Raw genomic sequence first — 18790 nt, forward strand, 5'->3', positions numbered from 1 at the left:
AAGCGTTTCACAATGCGGTTGATGTAGTCGAACTTCTTCGCGCTTCAACCGACCAAATACCGAATGCACGACACCTCCGTGTTCTGCACATGTTCAGTTCAGTGACGTCCCTCGCCTTCTTGATCAAGAAAGACGTTGAGGTAGTAGATGAGTTCCGTCTGCAGGACGGCATAGAGACGGTGATGGTGAAGTGATCTCCGCAGGGCTTCACCTAAGCACTACGAAAATATGACCGGGGGTGTAAACGGTGGAGGGGGCGTTGCACACATCTAGGCAATTGTCTTGTTTGTGCTAGGGGCTCCCCCCACATATATATAGGTGGGAGGGGAAGGGGAGAGGTTAGGAGGCACCCCAAGTAGGACCGAATCCTACTTGGGATCCTCCCAGGCCGCGCCCCCTGCCATATATATCAGAGGGGGAAGGAAATAGGGGGGAGGGGAAGGAAGGGGGAATCCTATTCCCTTTCTTTCCTTTCCTCCTTCCCCTTTCCTTCTCCACCTTGGTTGGCCCATATGGGGGGTGCACCAGCCCCTTATGGCTAGTGCATTTCACCTCTTGGCCCATAAGGCCCATATCTTTTGCCGGGGGTGTGATCAATTGTAAGTACAGTGGGGTTTTACGCCCAAACTGCGAGTGTCGTGTTCTCCTCCGGGACTAGGCGACGGCAACTATGCTCAGCTAAAGCTAGGTAACATGATATTGGGTGATGAAAATAGAAAATAACTAACACTAACAAGAGTATCAATAAAGGAAATGACACAGAAACAAAGGGAGGTTCAGATTGTACTTTTAGTCTTTTTGGTATTATCGTTTTACTTGAGAAAGTAGACACTGACACAAGAATACAAATATGACCAAAGGGAAACAACAATACTAGAACACATATATTTATCTAACAAATGTATGACAGAGAGAAGAAACAAGATAAAGGACATGGATGATAATGCTTCATGTCACAACAAATATTACAGGTACAGAGCTAATATAGAGACTGAAAATTAAATGATCACACAACTGACTACCACAAAGAGTAATTTCAATACAAAATAGAATCACAAGTAGTAATCTGAATTTATACAAACCACTAACTGAAATACAGGCCCCATATATATAATTGTTTCACATCAAACACACACACATATGCATTTATATCACACGAACAATAAACTGGACACCAATCATCGCAAGTACAGAATATGTGTGACATATATAGCTAGTTCTTACACGTCAACAAAAGTGACACTAAATTGTTCTACTTCTTGTAGATTAATAGAGAACAACCAAACAAGCACAAGTCTGAATAACACAAGGTCTAACACGTCTCTGATACATAGAAATTATAGAGAGAGAGAGAGAGAGAAGTAGTAGGGCGTGAGAGGAGCAGCAGAGAGAGTTGAGGGAGAAGCAGCAGGGGCGCAGCAAGAAGATGCAGCAATAGAAGAAGAGCATCAGAAAGACAGAGAGACAAGGAACAAGAACAGCGAGGCAAGGGAAGAAGAAGAGCAGCAACGGTAGGGGAGGAAGAGAGAAGGCGCAGTAGCAGGTCAAGGAGATATAGAGCAGCAGCAAGGCGATGGAGAGAGGGAGTAGTAGCAGCAGGAGGTCGAGGGGAAGAAGGGCAGTAACACAGGGGCACAAGGAAGAGCAGCAGCAGAGGTAAGGGAAGGACTTGCGCGGAGGTTCAGACGCCCGCTTCCTCGTGTCTGATGGGACGCGTGAGTGGTGATGGTGGAGGGATGGAGCTGGTGGAGCTGGTGGCGCTGGTGGATGGAGATGGGCGATGTGGTGCTGGAGGTGGGTGGCGCGACGTCGAAGTGGAGGGATGGCGCTGGTGGGGCTGGTGGCACGCCCTACGTCGGCCTGGCGGTGGCGGCGGCCAGAGTTGGAGAAGGAGGGGTGAGGGAGAGAGATGTGTGCCAGGCCCAAAGGGGATCGGGGCTGCTGCTAGGGATTTTGATCCCCCTCCTCTGATCTGCCACTTTTGCTCTTTTTCCCTTCCACTTCTCTTCTTTCTTCACAAGATGATCCCTCCAACTTTAGCTTGGCCCCTCTGGTTACATCTTTTCTTCATGATCGGGTCCATTCTTCCTCCTCTTCTTCGTTCTCTTAGCCACTTAGTCCGGATCTTGAAGATTTATAGTGCCTTTGCGCACATTTCTACAAAATAGACCAAAGACTAGTAAATGATCCTTTATATGATTTTCATGCAAATATTCAATATTTCACAGCAAGAATTGATGGTCATATCTCAATAAACCGCATATTTGAGTGCCAAAAGATGTATATGAAATGTGCTTATCAAGTTCCCCCACACTTAAATCTTTACTTGTCCTCAAGTAAAGGCATATGACAAGACCAAGATAGTGAATAGTGAGCTAACTAGAGAATGCCAAGTGAAGTAGATCTCTAAACAATGCATGCTTTGGACTTAGCTAGTGCAAATCAATGGTCAAGAGTGCTACAAAGCAATAGGATACTAGTAAGCATGACCATTTTAAACTTTTACAATGATAAAAGAGGATCAACAAGTTTAAATGATGACTGCGCCAAATGGTTCCTAAAGAGAGCATGATCCCGAGAACAAAAAGAACTGGAACTAAATCTCTTATTTGCAAAAATATAACTTTGTGGTTGAACCACTTATTGAATTTGAAGGAAGTAATGATAATATTTTATTGATCTCACCAAAGGAACATACCACCGATCTTGAGAACATGGTATACACCCGGCTCGACCAATTATATAGTTTTTTTTGTTTGTCTCCCCAAAGGAACATACCACCGATCCCGAGAACATGGTATACACCTGGTTCAACAATTATAGCATTTTTTAATATAATTAACTCCTATCCGGTCCAACCAGATTTCACAAGCCACCGATCCAGGGAACATGACATGCTACTGTTAGGTAAGGTCAGATAACTATTTATTGTTAGATATACTTTTTTGTAAATGAACAATGCATAAGCATAGAAAATAGGAATCCTCACTTCTCCCATGTCGGGTTCACATGCTACCGATCCAGGGAACATAGCATGCTAATCCATAGTGGTTAGGTGATTGCTCTCAATGGGAACACACTTAGCACAAATTCAGCATCTAAACATGGTGATCTAGGTGTATCATAGTAAATGCATAAAATGATTAAGTTTTCTAGTGTACTAGGGATTTGAGCACTAAAAACTAGCAGTTCTCACTAATTTTAGCAAAGCATGCATGGTGTAGATCACTAATTTACAAGGCATTCAAAAATCAAGTTCACAAATTCACATCAAGCACAATGCCAAAGGTGAGATTCAGCTTGACAACAAGTAATAACTGGCTCAAGCAACCCCACTAGCAATTGAATTCAGCATGTATTTGTGATATTCAGAATGGGTCATGAAACAGCTCACCGGGCTTAATGAAGTTGCACTCGCTTGATCACCTCACCAACTGCAGCTCTTCTCCTTTCCTTCCTTATGGATGCTCCAACTTCACTCTTCTTCGTGTGTGCCCCATTGCTTCTCCTCATCGCCATGCTTTGAGTCCACCAGGATCCCATGGGATGTCATCTCGAACTTGGTCAGCCCACAATGAATGGTACACAAGCGTAAACCTGAAAGAACACTCAACAAACAAGCCAATACAAATGATAGGGACAATGCCCTCTAAGTCATCAATAGAGTATCCTATCACATAAGCATATCTAAGCATATGACAAATAGATATCATCAATAGACCGCATGGTGCATAGGCAGTATCCATGATATGGCATATCTTGTCAAGAAAGCTGAGATCATACCTGAGATAGTTAGGAAGAACCTTCAGGACTACCTCAATTGAAGATACCAAGTGAGGTGTGCTTGTAGAAATTTCCACTGGACTCATGTCAACAAGTGAAATAGTAGAGCTTGGCTCCTTGACATTTGAATCCACCTCATCATAATCAACCATGAAGCTCTCCATCTCAGGCTCAAGTGTTGAGGAATCAATGCAACAGACATCATTGAAGGAGAACTTCTCCATATCTGGCTCTACCAGCACATGCTCAATATGAACTAAAGGTGACTCCTCAATATCAAAAGCAACTAACTGCAGCTCCGGCTCATCCATGGAAGAATCATCACAATGCAAAACTGAATCTCCAACACTAGTATCCATGTGATCTGTAGCGCGTGTGTCAACTAGAATGGTGTCATCATCGTCAAAGATAATCCATGCAAGCTCAATCTTGTCACACTGAGATAGAGGTTCAGGATTTTGTGTAAGAATTGGCGGCTGAGGTGTAGTGATTTGTTGCAAGCAAACCAATGAATCAGAGGTGGGCTTATCATAGTACCACTGATGTTGGTGGAAAGTTATGCTCTCAATCAGCAGAAAAGCATCATCAAGTGTCTTGTTTGTAATAGCTCCGCCCGCTGCCATATCGACGTAAGCTCGAGTGTCCCAGGTCAATCCTCTATAGAATATCTGCAGCTCTAACCATCTCTCGAGCCCGTGGTTAGGACATCTCCTGAATAAAGCCTTATATCTCTCCCAAGCATCATACAAGCTCTCGCCTTCACGCTGAACAAAGCTGAGGATCTCATCTCGAATTGCGGACTGCTTGTGTAGTGGGAAATATTTATCCAAGAAAGCTTGTGATATCTCGTTCCAACTGAATGATCTTGATGGCAAGGATCGATACCAAGCATGAGCATCATCCCGGAGAGAGAATGAGAACAGCATGCACTTGATAGCATCTTGAGGAACTCCATGGTACTTGACTGTACCTGAATACTCCATGACTCGGTATAAGTGCTCATAGGGATCCTCAGTGGGCAGTCCTCCAAACTGTTGTTGTTGAACCAAAGCAGTAAGACCAGGCTTCATCTCAAAATTCTCTGCCTCAATAGTTGGCCAAACCGGTCCTGTGATATAACATTGACTACTTGGCATCCAAAGATCACGAAGCAATGTCATATCTTAACCAAGTGTAACTATAGAACAACCAGCAAAGATTTATGATTCCCTACACACACTCATAAACAGTAAACACTAGTCAGAAGGTTAGTATCCTAATAAGCCAAACCAACAATGGGGGAAAGTAGAAGAAAAACACTGAAGATGAAATACACGACGAATTGAACAAGGAACTAAAGTAAATCTAGTCTATAGCCTAACACAATCGCTCGATGCTAGTCCCCGGCAACGGCGCCAAAATGATCAATTGTAAGTACAGTGGGGTTTTACGCCCAAACTGCGAGTGTCGTGTTCTCCTCAGGGACTAGGCGATGGCAACTATGCTCAGCTAAAGCTAGGTAACATGATATTGGGTGATGAAAATAGAAAATAACTAACACTAACAAGAGTATCAATAAAGGAAATGACACAGAAACAAAGGGAGGTTCAGATTGTACTTTTAGTCTTTTTGGTATTATCGTTTTACTTGAGAAAGTAGACACTGACACAAGAATACAAATATGACCAAAGGGAAACAACAATACTAGAACACATATATTTATCTAACAAATGTATGACAGAGAGAAGAAACAAGATAAAGGACATGGATGATAATGCTTCATGTCACAACAAATATTACAGGTACAGAGCTAATATAGAGACTGAAAATTAAATGATCACACAACTGACTACCACAAAGAGTAATTTCAATACAAAATAGAATCACAAGTAGTAATCTGAATTTATACAGACCACTAACTGAAATACAGGCCCCATATATATAATTGTTTCACATCAAACACACACACATATGCATTTATATCACACAAACAATAAACTGGACACCAATCATCGGCAAGTACAGAATATGTGTGACATATATAGCTAGTTCTTACATGTCAACAAAAGTGACACTAAATTGTTCTACTTCTTGCAGATTAATAGAGAACAACCAAACAAGCACAAGTCTGAATAACACAAGGTCTAACACGTCTCTGATACATAGAAATTACAGAGAGAGAGAGAGAGAGAGAGAGAGAAGCAGTAGGGCGTGAGAGGAGCAGCAGAGAGAGTTGAGGGAGAAGCAGCAGGGGCGCAACAAGAAGATGCGGCAATAGAAGAAGAGCATCAGAAAGACAGAGAGACAAGGAACAAGAACAGCGAGGCAAGGGAAGAAGAAGAGCAGCAGCGGTAGGGGAGGAAGAGAGAAGGCGCGGCAGCAGGTCAAGGAGATATAGAGCAGCAGCAAAGCAATGGAGAGAGGGAGTAGTAGCAGCAGGAGGTCGAGGGGAAGAAGGACAGTAACACAGGGGCGCAAGGAAGAGCAGCAGCAGAGGTAAGGGAAGGACTCGCTCGGAGGTTCAGACGCCCGCGTCCTCGTGTCTGATGGGACGCGTGAGTGGTGATGGTGGAGGGATGGCGCTGGTGGAGCTGGTGGCGCTGGTGGATGGAGATGGGTGATGTGGTGCTGGAGGTGGGTGGCGCGACGGCAAAGTGGAGGGATGGCGCTGGTGGGGCTGGTGGCGCGCCCTACGTCAGCCTGGCGGTGGCGGCGGCCAGAGTTGGAGAAGGAGGGGTGAGGGAGAGAGATGTGTGCCAGGCCCAAAGGGGATCGGCGCTACTGCTAGGGATTTTGATCCCCCTCCTCTGATCTGCCACTTTTGCTCTTTTGCCCTTCCACTTCTTTTCTTTCTTCACAAGATGATCCCTCCAACTTTAGCTTGGCCCCTCTGATTACATCTTTTCTTCACGATCGGGTCCATTCTTCCTCCTCTTCTTCGTTCTCTTAGCCACTTAGTCCGGATCTTGAAGATTTATAGTGCCTTTGCGCACATTTCTGCAAAATAGACCAAAGACTAGTAAATGATCCTTTATATGATTTTCATGCAAATATTCAATACTTCACAGCAAGAATTGATGGTCATATCTCAATAAACCGCATATTTGAGTGCCAAAAGATGTATATGAAATGTGCTTATCAGGGTGCCCAGAACCCCTTCCAATGACCTGATATGTACCCAGTACCCTCCGGAACACTTTCGGTGTCCGAATACCATCGTCCTATATATCAATCTTTACCTATCGACCATTTAGAGACTCCTCTTCATGTCCGTGGTCTCATCCGAGACTCCGAACAACATTCGGTCACCAAATCACATAACTCATATAATACTATATCCTCATCGAACGTTAAGCGTGCGGACCCTACGGATTCAAGAACTATGTAGACATGACCGAGACACCTCTCTAGTCAATAACCAATAGCAGAACCTGGATTCTCATATTGGCTCCTACATGGCTACATGTTCTACAAAGATATTTATCGGTCGAACCGTTATGACAACACACGTAATTCCCTTTGTCCATCGGTATGTTACTTGCCCGAGATTCGATCGTCGCTATCTTCATACCTAGTTCAATCTCGTTACCGGCAAGTCTATTTATTCATTCCGTAATACATCATCTCGTGACTAACTCCTTAGTCATTTTCTTGCAAGCTTATGATGTGTATTACCAAGAGGGCCCAGAGATACCTCTCCGATACTCGGAGTGACAAATCCTAATCTTGATCTATACCAACTCAACAGACACCTTCGGAGATACTTGTAGAGCATCTTTATAATCACCCAGTTACGTTGTGACGTTTGATAGTGCACAAGGCATTCCTACGGTATCCGGGATTTGCATAATCTCATAGTCGAAGGAATATGTATTTGACATGAAGAAAGCAATAGCAATAAAACTGAATGATCATTATGCTAAGCTAACGGTTGAGTCTTGTCCATCACATCATTCTCCTAATGATGTGATCCTGTTATCAAATGACAACTCATGTCCATGGCTAGGAAACCTTAACCATCTTTGATCATCGAGCTAGTCTAGTAAAGGCTTACTAGGGACACTATATTTGTTTATGTATTCACACACATGTATTTAAGTTTCTGATCAATACAATTCTAGCATGAATAATAAAAATTTATCATGAATGAGGAAATATAAAATAATAACTTTATTATTGCTCTAGTGCATATTTCCTTCATCAAGAACTCTGTAGACATGACCGAGACACCTCTATGGTCAATAACCAATAGAGGAACCTAGATGCCCATATTGGCTCCTACATATTCTACGAATATCTTTATCGGTCGAACCGTTATGACAACATACGTAATTCCCTTTGTCCATCGGCATGTTACTTGCCCGAGATTTGATTGTCGGTATCTTCATCCTAGTTCAAATCTCATTACTAGCAAGTCTCTTTACTCGTTCCATAATGCATCACATCGTAACTAACTCATTAGTAATCTTCTTGCAAGCTTATGATGTGTAGTACCGAGAGGGCCCAAAGATAGATCTCTGATACTCGGAATGGCAAATCGTAATCTTGATCTATGCCAGCTCAACAAACACCTTCGGAGATATCTGTAGAGCATCTTTATGATCACCCAGTTATGTTGCGACGTTTGATAGCACACAAGGTATTCCTCCGGTATCTGAGAGTTGCATAATCTCATAGTCGAAGGAATATGTATTTGAAATGAAGAAAGCAATAACAATAAACTGAACGATCATTATGCTAAGCTAACGGATGGGTCTTGTCCATCACATCATTCTCCTAATGATGTGATCCCGTTATCAAATGACAACACATGTCTATGGTTAGGAAACCTTAACCATCTTTGATCAACGAGCTAGTCTAGTAGAGGCTTACTAGGGACACGGTATTTGTTTAGGGACATTTACATCTGTGCCCCTAACTCGAACCCACTACTCAGATTTGCCCCTAATTTTGAAGCATGCTAAAATTTGACCCTCCGTCGTTAAGTCACTACTCAGAAATACCCTCCCGTACATCACTGTAGCACTTCCCGTCCACTACTGTAGCACTTTCCATCTGCTACAGTACACATGGGCCTCTGACGGTCAAAGGCCTTTGACTGGACGGAAGGGCATTTCTGAGTAGTGACTTAATGGCAGATGGGCAAATTTGAGCATGCTTTGAAATTAGGGGCAAATCAGAGTAGGTGGTTCGAGTTAGGGGCAGAAATGCAAATGGCCCATTTGTTTATGTATTCACACATGTATTTAACTTTTTGTTTAATACAATTCTAGTATGAATAATAAACCTTTATCATGAATAAGGAAATATAAAATAACCACTTTATTATTTCCTCTAGGGCATATTTCCTTCAGCCTCCCACTTGCACCAGAGTCAATAATCTAGATTACATTGTAATGAATCTAACATCCATGGAGTCTTGGTGTTGATCATGTTTTGCTCGCGGAAGAGGCTTAGTCAATGGGTTTGCCATCCAGATCCATGTGTACTTTGCAAATCTCTATGTCTCCATCCTTGACCTTTTCACGAATGGAGTTGAAGCATCTCTTGATGTGTTTGGTTATCTTGTGAAACCTAGATTCCTTCGCCAAGGCAATTGCTCCAGTGTTGTCATAAAAGATTTTCATTGGACTCAATGCACTGGGTATTACACCCAGATCGAATATGAACTCCTTCGTCCAGACTCCTTCATGTGTTGCTTCCGAAGAAGCTATGTACTCCGCTTCACACGTAGATACCGCCACGATGCTCTACTTGGAACTGCACCAACAGACAGCTCCACCATTCAATATAAATACGTATCCAGTTTGTGACTTAGAGTCATCTGGATCAGTGTTGAAACTAGCATCGATGTAACCATTTACGGTGAGCTCTTCGTCACCTCCATAAACGAGAAACATATCCTTGGTCCTTTTTAGGTACTTTAGGATGTTCTTGACCGCTGTCATGTGATCCACTCCTAGATTACTTTGGTACCTCCTTGCCAGACTTATGGCAAGGCACACATCAGGTCTGGTACATAGCATGGCATACATGATAGAACCAATGGCTGAGACATAGGGAATGACTTTCATTTTCTCTCTATCTTCTGCAGTAATCAGGCTTTTAGTCTGACTCAACTTCACACCTTGTAACACAGGCAAGAACCCTTTATTTGACTGATCCATTTTGAACTTCTTCAAAACTTTATCAAGGTATGTGCTTTGTGAAAGTCCTATTAAGCATCTTGATCTATCTCTATAGATCTTGATGCCCAATATATAAGCAGCTTCACCGAGGTCTTTCATTGAAATATTCTTATTCAAATATCCTTTTATGCTATCCAGAAATTCTATATCATTTCCAATCAATAATTTGTCATCCACATATAATATTAGAAATGCTATAGAGCTCCCACTCACTTTCTTTTAAATACAGGCTTCACCGTAAGTCTGTATAAAACCATATGCTTTGATCACCTCATCAAAGCGTATATTCCAACTCCGAGATGCTTGCACCAGTCCATAGATGGATCACTGGAGCTTGCACACTTTGTCAGCACCTTTAGGATTGACAAAACCTTCTGGTTGCATAATATACAACTCATTTTTAAGATATCCATTAAGGAATGCAGTTTTGACGCCCATTTGCCAGATTTCATAATCATAAAATGCGACAATTGATAACATGATTCGGACAGACTTAAGCATCGCTAAGGGTCAGAAAGTCTCATCATAGTCAACTCCTTAAACTTGTCGAAAACCTTTTGCAGTAAGTCGAGCTTTGCAGACAGTAACATTACCATCAGTGTCAGTCTTCTTCTTGAAGATCCATTAATTCTCTATGGCTTGCCAATCATCAGGAAATACACAAAAATCCATACTTTGTTCTCATACATGGATCCTATCTCAGATTTCATGGCCCCAAGCCATCTGTCAGAATCTGGGCTCATCATAGCTTCTTCACAGTTCGTAGGTTTGCCTTGGTCTAGTAACATGACTTCTAGGACAGGATTACCGTACCACTATGGTGCGGATCATGTTTTGGTCAACCTACGAGGTTCAGTAGTAACTTGATCTGAAGTTTCATGATCATCATCATTAGCTTCCTCTCTAGTTGGTGTAGGCATCACGGGAACGGTTTTCTGTTATGTGCTACTTTCCAATTAGAGAGAAGGTACAATTACCTCATCAAGTTATACTTTCCTCCCACTCACTTCTTTCGAGAGAAACTCCTTCTCTAGAAAGGACCCATTCTTAGCAACAAAGATCTTGCCTTCGGATCTGTGGTAGAATGTGTACCCAATAGTTTCTTTAGGGTATTCTATGAAGACGCACTTTTCTGATTTGGGTTCGAGCTATCTAGTTGAAGCCTTTTGACATAAGCATCGCATCCCCAAACTTTAAGAAACGACAACTTAGTTTTTTTGCCAAACCACAATTCATACGGTGTTGTCTCAACGGATTTAGACGGTGACCTATTTAACGTGAATGCGGCTGTCTCTAATGCATAACCTCGAAACGATAGTGGTAAATCGGTCAGAGACATCATAGATCGCACCATATCTAATAAAGTACGGTTACGATGTTCGGACACACGATTACACTATGGAGTTCCATGTGGCGTGAGTTTGGAAACTATTCCACATTGTTTTAAATGAAGGCCAAACTCATAACTCAAATATTTGCATCCATGATCAGATCGTAGAAACTTTATTTTCTTGTTACGACGATTCTCCACTTCACTCTGAAATTCGTTGAACTTTTCAAATGTTTCAGACTTGTGTTTCATCAAGTAGATATACCCATACCTACTCAAATCATGTGTGAAGGTCAGAAAATAATGATACCCGCGGCGTGCCTCAACACTCATCAGACCGCATACATAGGTATGTACTATTTACAATAAGTCATTAGCTCGCTCCATTGTTCTAGAGAACGGAGTTTTAGTCATCTTGCCCATGAGACATGGTTTGCAAGTATCAAATGATTCATAATCAAGTCATTCCAAAAGCCCATCTACATGGAGTTTCTTCATGCGCTTTACACCAATATGACCTAAACGACAGTGCCACAAATTTGTTGCACTACCATTATCAACTTTGCATCTTTTGGCATCAATATTATGAATATGTGTATCACTACAACCAAGATTCAACAAGAATAGACCACTCTTCAAGGGTGCATGACCATAAAAGATATTATTCATATAAATAGACCAACCATTATTCTCTGACTTAAATGAATAACCATCTTGCAATAAATGCGATCTAATCATGTTCATGCTCAATGCAAACACCAAATAACATTTATTTAGGCTCAACACTTATCTTGAAGGTAGAGGGAGTGTGCGATGGTGATCATATCAATCTTGGAAACACTTCCAACACACATTGTTACCTCGCCCTTAACTAGTCTCCATTTATTCTACAACTCCTGTTTAGAGTTACTAATCTCGGCAACTGAACCGGTATCAAATACCCAGGGGCTACTACGAGCACCAGTAAGGTACACATCAACAACATGTATATCAAATATACCTTTGTTTCCTTTGCCATCCTTCTTATGTGCCAAGTATTTGGGGCAGTTTCGTTTTCCAGTGACCATTTCCTTTTTAGTAGAAGCACTCAGTTTCAGGCTTGGGTCCAACTTAGGGCTTCTTCACGGGAGCGACGACTTGCCTGTTGTTCTTTTTGAAGTTCCCTTTCTTTCCCTTGCCCTTTATCTTAAAACTGGTGTTCTTGTTAACCATCAACACTTGATGCTCTTTATTGATTTCTACCTCCGTCGATTTCAGCATCGCGAAGAGCTTCAGAATCATTTTCGTCATCCCTTGCATATTATAGTTCATCATGAAGCTCTAGTAGCTTGGTGATAGTGACTGGATAACTCTATCAATCACTATCTTATCTGGAATATTAACTCCCACTTGATCCAAGCGATTGTAGTACCCAGACATTCTAAGCACATGCTTACTGGCTGAGCTATTCTCCTCCATCTTGTAGGCAAAGTACTTGTCAGAGGTCTCATACCTCTCAACACGGGAATGAGCCTGAAATACCAATTTCAGCTCTTGGAACATCTCATATGTTCCATGGCGTTCAAAACGTCTTTGGAGCCCCGATTCTAAGCCGTAAAGCATGGTGCACTAAACTATCAAGTAAGCATCAGACCGAGCTTGTTAAATGTTCATAATGTTTGCATCAGCTCCTGAAGTAGGTTTTTCACCTAGCGGTGCATCAAGGACATAATTCTTCTGTGCAGCATTGAGGATAATTCTTAGATCATGTACCTAGTCCGCATTATTGCTACCATCATATTTCAACTTAGTTTTCTCTAGGAACGTATCAAAAATATTTGGAAGCTACATCGCGAGCTATTGAACTACAACATAATTTGAAAAGACATTTTTGACTATGTTCATGATAATCTTAGTTCAATTAATCAAATTACTAATGAACTCCCACTTAAATCAACATCCCTCAAGTTGTCTAAGTGATACATGATCCAAATCAACTAAACAATGTCCGATCATCACGTGAGATGGAGTAGTCTTCAATGGTGAACATTTTTATGTTGACCATATCTACTATATGACTCATGTTCAACCTTTCGGTCTCTAGTGTTCCGAGACCATGTCTGTACATGCTAGGCTCGTCAAGTTTAACCCAAGTATTCTCCGTGTGCAAAACTGGCTTACACCTGTTGTATGTGAACGTAGAGTCTATTACACCCGATGATCATGTGGTGCTTTGAAACGATGAACTTTAGCAATGGTGCATACTCAGGGAGAACACTTTTATCTTGAAATTAAGTGAAGGGATCATCTTATAATGCTACCGTCGTTCTAAGAAAAATAAGATGCATAAAAGATAAACATCACATGCAACCAAAATATGTGGCAAGATATGGCCATCATCATCTTGTACTTTTGATCTCCATCTCCAAAGCATCGTCATGATTTCCATCGTCACCGGCTTGACACCTTGATCTCCATCATTGTGTCGGGGTCATCTAGCCAACTATTTCTTCTACAACTATTGCTAACGCGTAGTGATAAAGTAAAGCAATTACATGGCATTTGCATTTCATACAATAAAGAGACAACCCTAAGGCTCCTATCGGTTGCTGATAAATTACAAAACATGATCATCTCATACAATAATGTATATCCCATCATGTCTTGACCATATCACATCACAAGATGCCCGACAAAAGCAAGTTATACGTCCTCTACTTTGTTGTTGCAAGTTTTACGTGACTGCTACGGCCTTCTATCGAGAACCATTCTTACCTACGGAAAAAAAGCACAACGGTGATTTATCAAGTTTGTTATTTTAACCTTCTTCAAGGACAGGTCATAGTCAAATTTTATTCAACAAAAGTAGGAGAAATAGATACCCGCCAGCCACCTTTATGCAAGACTAGTTGCATGTAAGTCGGTGGAACCGGTCTCGTGTTCGTGGACATCTAAGGTTGGTCCGGGCCGCTTCATCCCACAATACCGCCGAAACAAAATGAGACGTTGGTGGTAAGCAGTATGACTATCACCACCCACAACTCTTTATGTTCTACTCGTGCATATCATCTACGCATAGACCTGGCTCGAATGCCACTTTTGGGAAATGTTACATGGAAAACAAAAAAAATCTACGCACACGCAAGATCTATCCATGGATATGCATAGAAATGAGAGGGGAGAGTGTGTCTACGTACCCTCGTAGACCATAAGCATTTAGTAACGCAGTTGATGTAGTCGAACTTCTTCGTGCTCCAACCGATCAAGTACCGAACGTATGGTACCTCCGTGTTCAGCACGTGTTCAGCTCGGTGACATCCTGCGCCTTCTTGATATAGCAAGATGGTGAGGTAGTGGATGAGTTCCGACAGCATGACGGCCTGGTGATGGTCATGGTGAAGTTATGTCTGCAGGGCTTCGCCTAAGCACTACGAAAATATGACCGACGGTGTAAACGGTGGAGGGGGCACCGCACACGGCTAAGCAATTATCGTGGGTTTGGTAGGCGCCCCATCCCACATATATATAAGTGGGGGAAGGAGGGAGTAGCCAGGAGGGCACCCCATGTAGGCTGAACCTACTTGGCGTCCTCCCCAAGTGGCGCCCCTTTCCTTGTTTAAGTGCGGAGGAAGGAAGGAGGAGGTGGCGCCCCCCCCCCCCTTTCCTTTTTCTCATGAGGAAGGAAAGGCAGGAGGGGCCACCCCTCCTCTTTCCTTCCCCTAGGGACAGCCAGCCATGTAGAGGGGCGCACCAGCCCCATAGTGGGCTGGTTTGTCCCCTCCTATGGCCTATTAAGCCCATACACTTACTGGGGGTGTCTGAAACCCCTTCCGGTGACCCGATGACTACCCGGTGCACTCAGAAACATTTCCTGTGTCTGAATACCATTGTCCTATGTATCAATCTTTACCTCTCGACCATTTCGAGACTCCTCGTCATGTACTTGATATCATCTGGGACTCCGAACAACATTCAGTCACCAAATCATATAACTGATATAACACTATATCGTCAATGAATGTTAAGTGTGCGGACCCTACAGGTTCGAGAACAACGTAGACATGACCAAGACACCTCTCTGGTCAATAACCAATAGCGTAACCTGGATGCCCATATTGGCTCCTACATATTCTATGAAGATCTTTATCGGTCGAATCGTTATAACAACATACGTAATTCCCTTTGTCCATCGGTATGTTACTTGCCCGAGATTTGATTGTCGATATCTTCATACCTAGTTCAATCTCATTACCGGCAAGTCTCTTTACTTGTTACGTAAGACATCACCTCATAACTAACTCCTTAGTCATTTGCTTGCAAGCTTATGATGTGTATTGCCGAGAGGGCCCAGAGATACCTCTTCGATACTCGGAGTGACAAATCCTAATCTCGATCTATGCCAACTCAACAAACACCTTTGGAGATACCTGTGGAGCATCTTTATGATCACCTAGTTACATTGTGATGTTTGATATCACACAAGGTATTCCTCCGATATACGAGAGTTGCATAATCTCATAGTCGAAGGAATATGTATTTGACATGAAGAAAGCAATAGCAATAAACTGAACGATCATTATGCTAAGCTAACAGATGGGTCTTGTCCATCACATTGTTCTCCTAATGATGTGATTGTGTTATCAAATGAGAACACATGTCTATGGTTAGGAAACCTTAACCATCTTTGATCAATGAGCTAGTCCAGTAGAGGCTTACTAGGGACATAGTATTTATGTCTGTATTCACACATGTATTTAACTTTCCGATCAATACAATTCTAGCATGAATAATAAACCTTTATCATAAACAAGGAAATATCAAATAACAACTTTATTATTGCCTCTAGGGCATATTTCCTTCAGCCAACCGTGTGACGGTGTCGATGGTGGTCTCGAAGGTGAGGTGCTCCTCCAAGATCTGGTGGTTGACACAAATGGCAGCCATCGTGATCTCATCCACGTGTGTAGCCATGATTTGCTTCTCCGCTGTCAGATGCTCATGAGCTCCTGCTACCTCTTGAACATGCGTTGGTTTTCCCTTGAAGAGGAAAGGGTGATGCAGCAAAGTAGCGTAAGTATTTCCCTCAGTTTTTGAGAACTAAGGTATCAATCCAGTAGGGGGTTACACGCAAGTCACCTTGTACCTGCACAAACAAATAAGAACCTTGCAACCAACACGATAAAGGGGTTGTCAATCCCTTCACGGCCACTTGCAAAAGTGAGATCTGATAGAGATAATAAGATAAATATTTTTGGTATTTTTGTTGTATAGATTGAAGAGTAAAGGTTGCAAAATAGTAAACAAGATGCAATGTAAATAAAAGAGATATAATATGATGGAAAGAGACCCGGGGCCATAGGTTTCACTAGTGGCTTCTCTCAAGATAGCATATATTACGGTGGGTGAACAAATTACTGTTGAGCAATTGATAGAAAAGCGCATAGTTATGAGAATATCTAGGCATGATCATGTATATAGGCATCACGTCCGTGACAAGTAGATCGAAACGATTCTGCATCTACTACTATTATTACACACATCGACCGCTATCCAGCATGCATCTAGAGTATTAAGTTCATAAGAACAGAGTAACGCATTAAGCAAGATGACATGATGTAGAGGGATAAACTCAAGCAACATGATATAAACCCTATCTTTTTATCCTCGATGGCAACAATACAATACGTGCCTTGCTGCCCCTGCTGTCACTGAGAAAGGACACTGCAAGATTGAACCCAAAGCTAAGCACTTCTCCTATTGCAAGAAAGATCAATCTAGTAGGCCAAACCAAACTGATAATTCGAAGAGACTTGCAAAGATATCAAATCATACATATAAGAATCCAGAGAAGAATCAAATATTGTTCATAGATAATATTGATCATAAACCCACAATTCATCTGATCTCGACAAACACACCGCAAAAAGTATTACATCGAATAGATCTCCAGGAAGATCGAGGAAAACTTTGTATTGAGAATCAAAGACAGACAAGAAGCCATCTAGCTAATAACTATGGACCCGAAGTGTGACACCCGGATAATTAAGCTACACTGATCCCCCGCTAATGATGCCATGTCACCTCGGTTACTGTTGATAAACTCTAGATAATTCAAAACCGAAACAAATTCAAAATTTAATTACAGGAAAACAATAAAAGTTTTCAAACATTAAAATAAAAATGTTCGGTTTGTACTAAATATTACATAGATAATTATGGTGTAGAAGACACAGTTTTATAAAATGCATAAATATTATATAAGCAGTAATGTTCGGTTTGTACTAATAAAAATGCATAAATAAACACATTTTCCCCTTCCATTGTTCTGATTAAACCTGATAATCACTTTTCCTTTCCATTGGTTTGTTTAACCCTTCTTGTGATCTATATTATATAAGCAGTAATGTTCTTCTGCTTATGCAAAACACCTCGGTGTACAACCGTGTCGGCAAGACCCTGTTACTATTGTTGATGACATTCCGGTAACCACCGATGGACGAGAACTTTGCCTATTGGTCCGCCTCATTCAACGAGCAGGAGAATGGTTCTCTTCGTCCCTCGCCCTTGGTACCGATGTTGTTGCCGGCATAACTGATCGGCTACCCTCTGACATGCCTTGCGTACATGATCGTGCAAGACGTCACCGCCCTTCCTACTTTAACACACATGGTGGGTCCATAACCCACAGTTCCACATGATCGAAACCTAACTCTCCTGTACACCCCATGTTCCCAAAGTTATTCCTCGTGCGTGGCCTCGTATGTAATTCACGGGCCACCGTCCCAAGTGATCTATTTTGGTAACAGACGCATTACTCAATCTCGTTGCTCTGGACCCGTTCTGCATGTTGTTTCAAACATCGAACGATTGCCTATCCGTTTGAAACTTATCATGGTACCTTCTTACTTTGCTCTCGGTAACTTCTTAAGTTTCAATTTGAGAGATACTGATGCTTCTCCCCCCGAGTTAACCGTCCGATGATCAAGTTTGTTAAAATCCGGCCTTATAGAGCCCCCCGCCCCTTATCCTTTCGTAAGTCCGATGAAGATCCTGAAGGAAGGACGACAATTTCATCATGATGCATTGAGGCATAGGAGTGAAGACATCAATGCTATGAATCGACCTCTTCGAGGAGAGCAACCAAAGACGAGAAGATCCGTTAGACTTCTGTAACTAGAACTCCCCCCTTACACCCCTCTTAAATCTCGGGACGAGATTTCTTGTAGTGGAGAAAAATTGTGACGCCCGGATAATTAAGCTACAGTGATCCCCCGCTAATAATGCCATGTCACCTCGGTTACTATTGATAAACTCTAGATAATTCGAAACCGAAACAAATTCAAAATTTAATTACAGGAAAACAATAAAAGTTTTCAAACATTAAAATAAAAATGTTCGGTTTGTACTAACTATTACATAGATAATTATGGTGTAGAAGACACAGTTTTATAAAATGCATAAATATTTTAAATTGATTTAAAACAAAAGAGAAAATAAATAAAAGAAAGAAAATACAAAAACAAAAAAAACG

General features: G+C 41.8%; 1 non-coding gene across 1 annotated transcript; it reads left to right on the forward strand.

The window, feature by feature from the left end:
• The first annotated feature begins 4473 nt into the window (after positions 1 to 4473).
• Positions 4474 to 4577, forward strand: LOC123095253 (small nucleolar RNA R71). Its single transcript, XR_006446152.1, has one exon. It is a non-coding gene; the product is annotated as a small nucleolar RNA R71 (small nucleolar RNA).
• The last annotated feature ends 14213 nt before the right edge of the window (positions 4578 to 18790 follow it).

Source organism: Triticum aestivum, chromosome 4B (assembly GCF_018294505.1).
Source record: "Triticum aestivum cultivar Chinese Spring chromosome 4B, IWGSC CS RefSeq v2.1, whole genome shotgun sequence".
Classification (NCBI taxonomy): Eukaryota; Viridiplantae; Streptophyta; class Magnoliopsida; order Poales; family Poaceae; genus Triticum; species Triticum aestivum.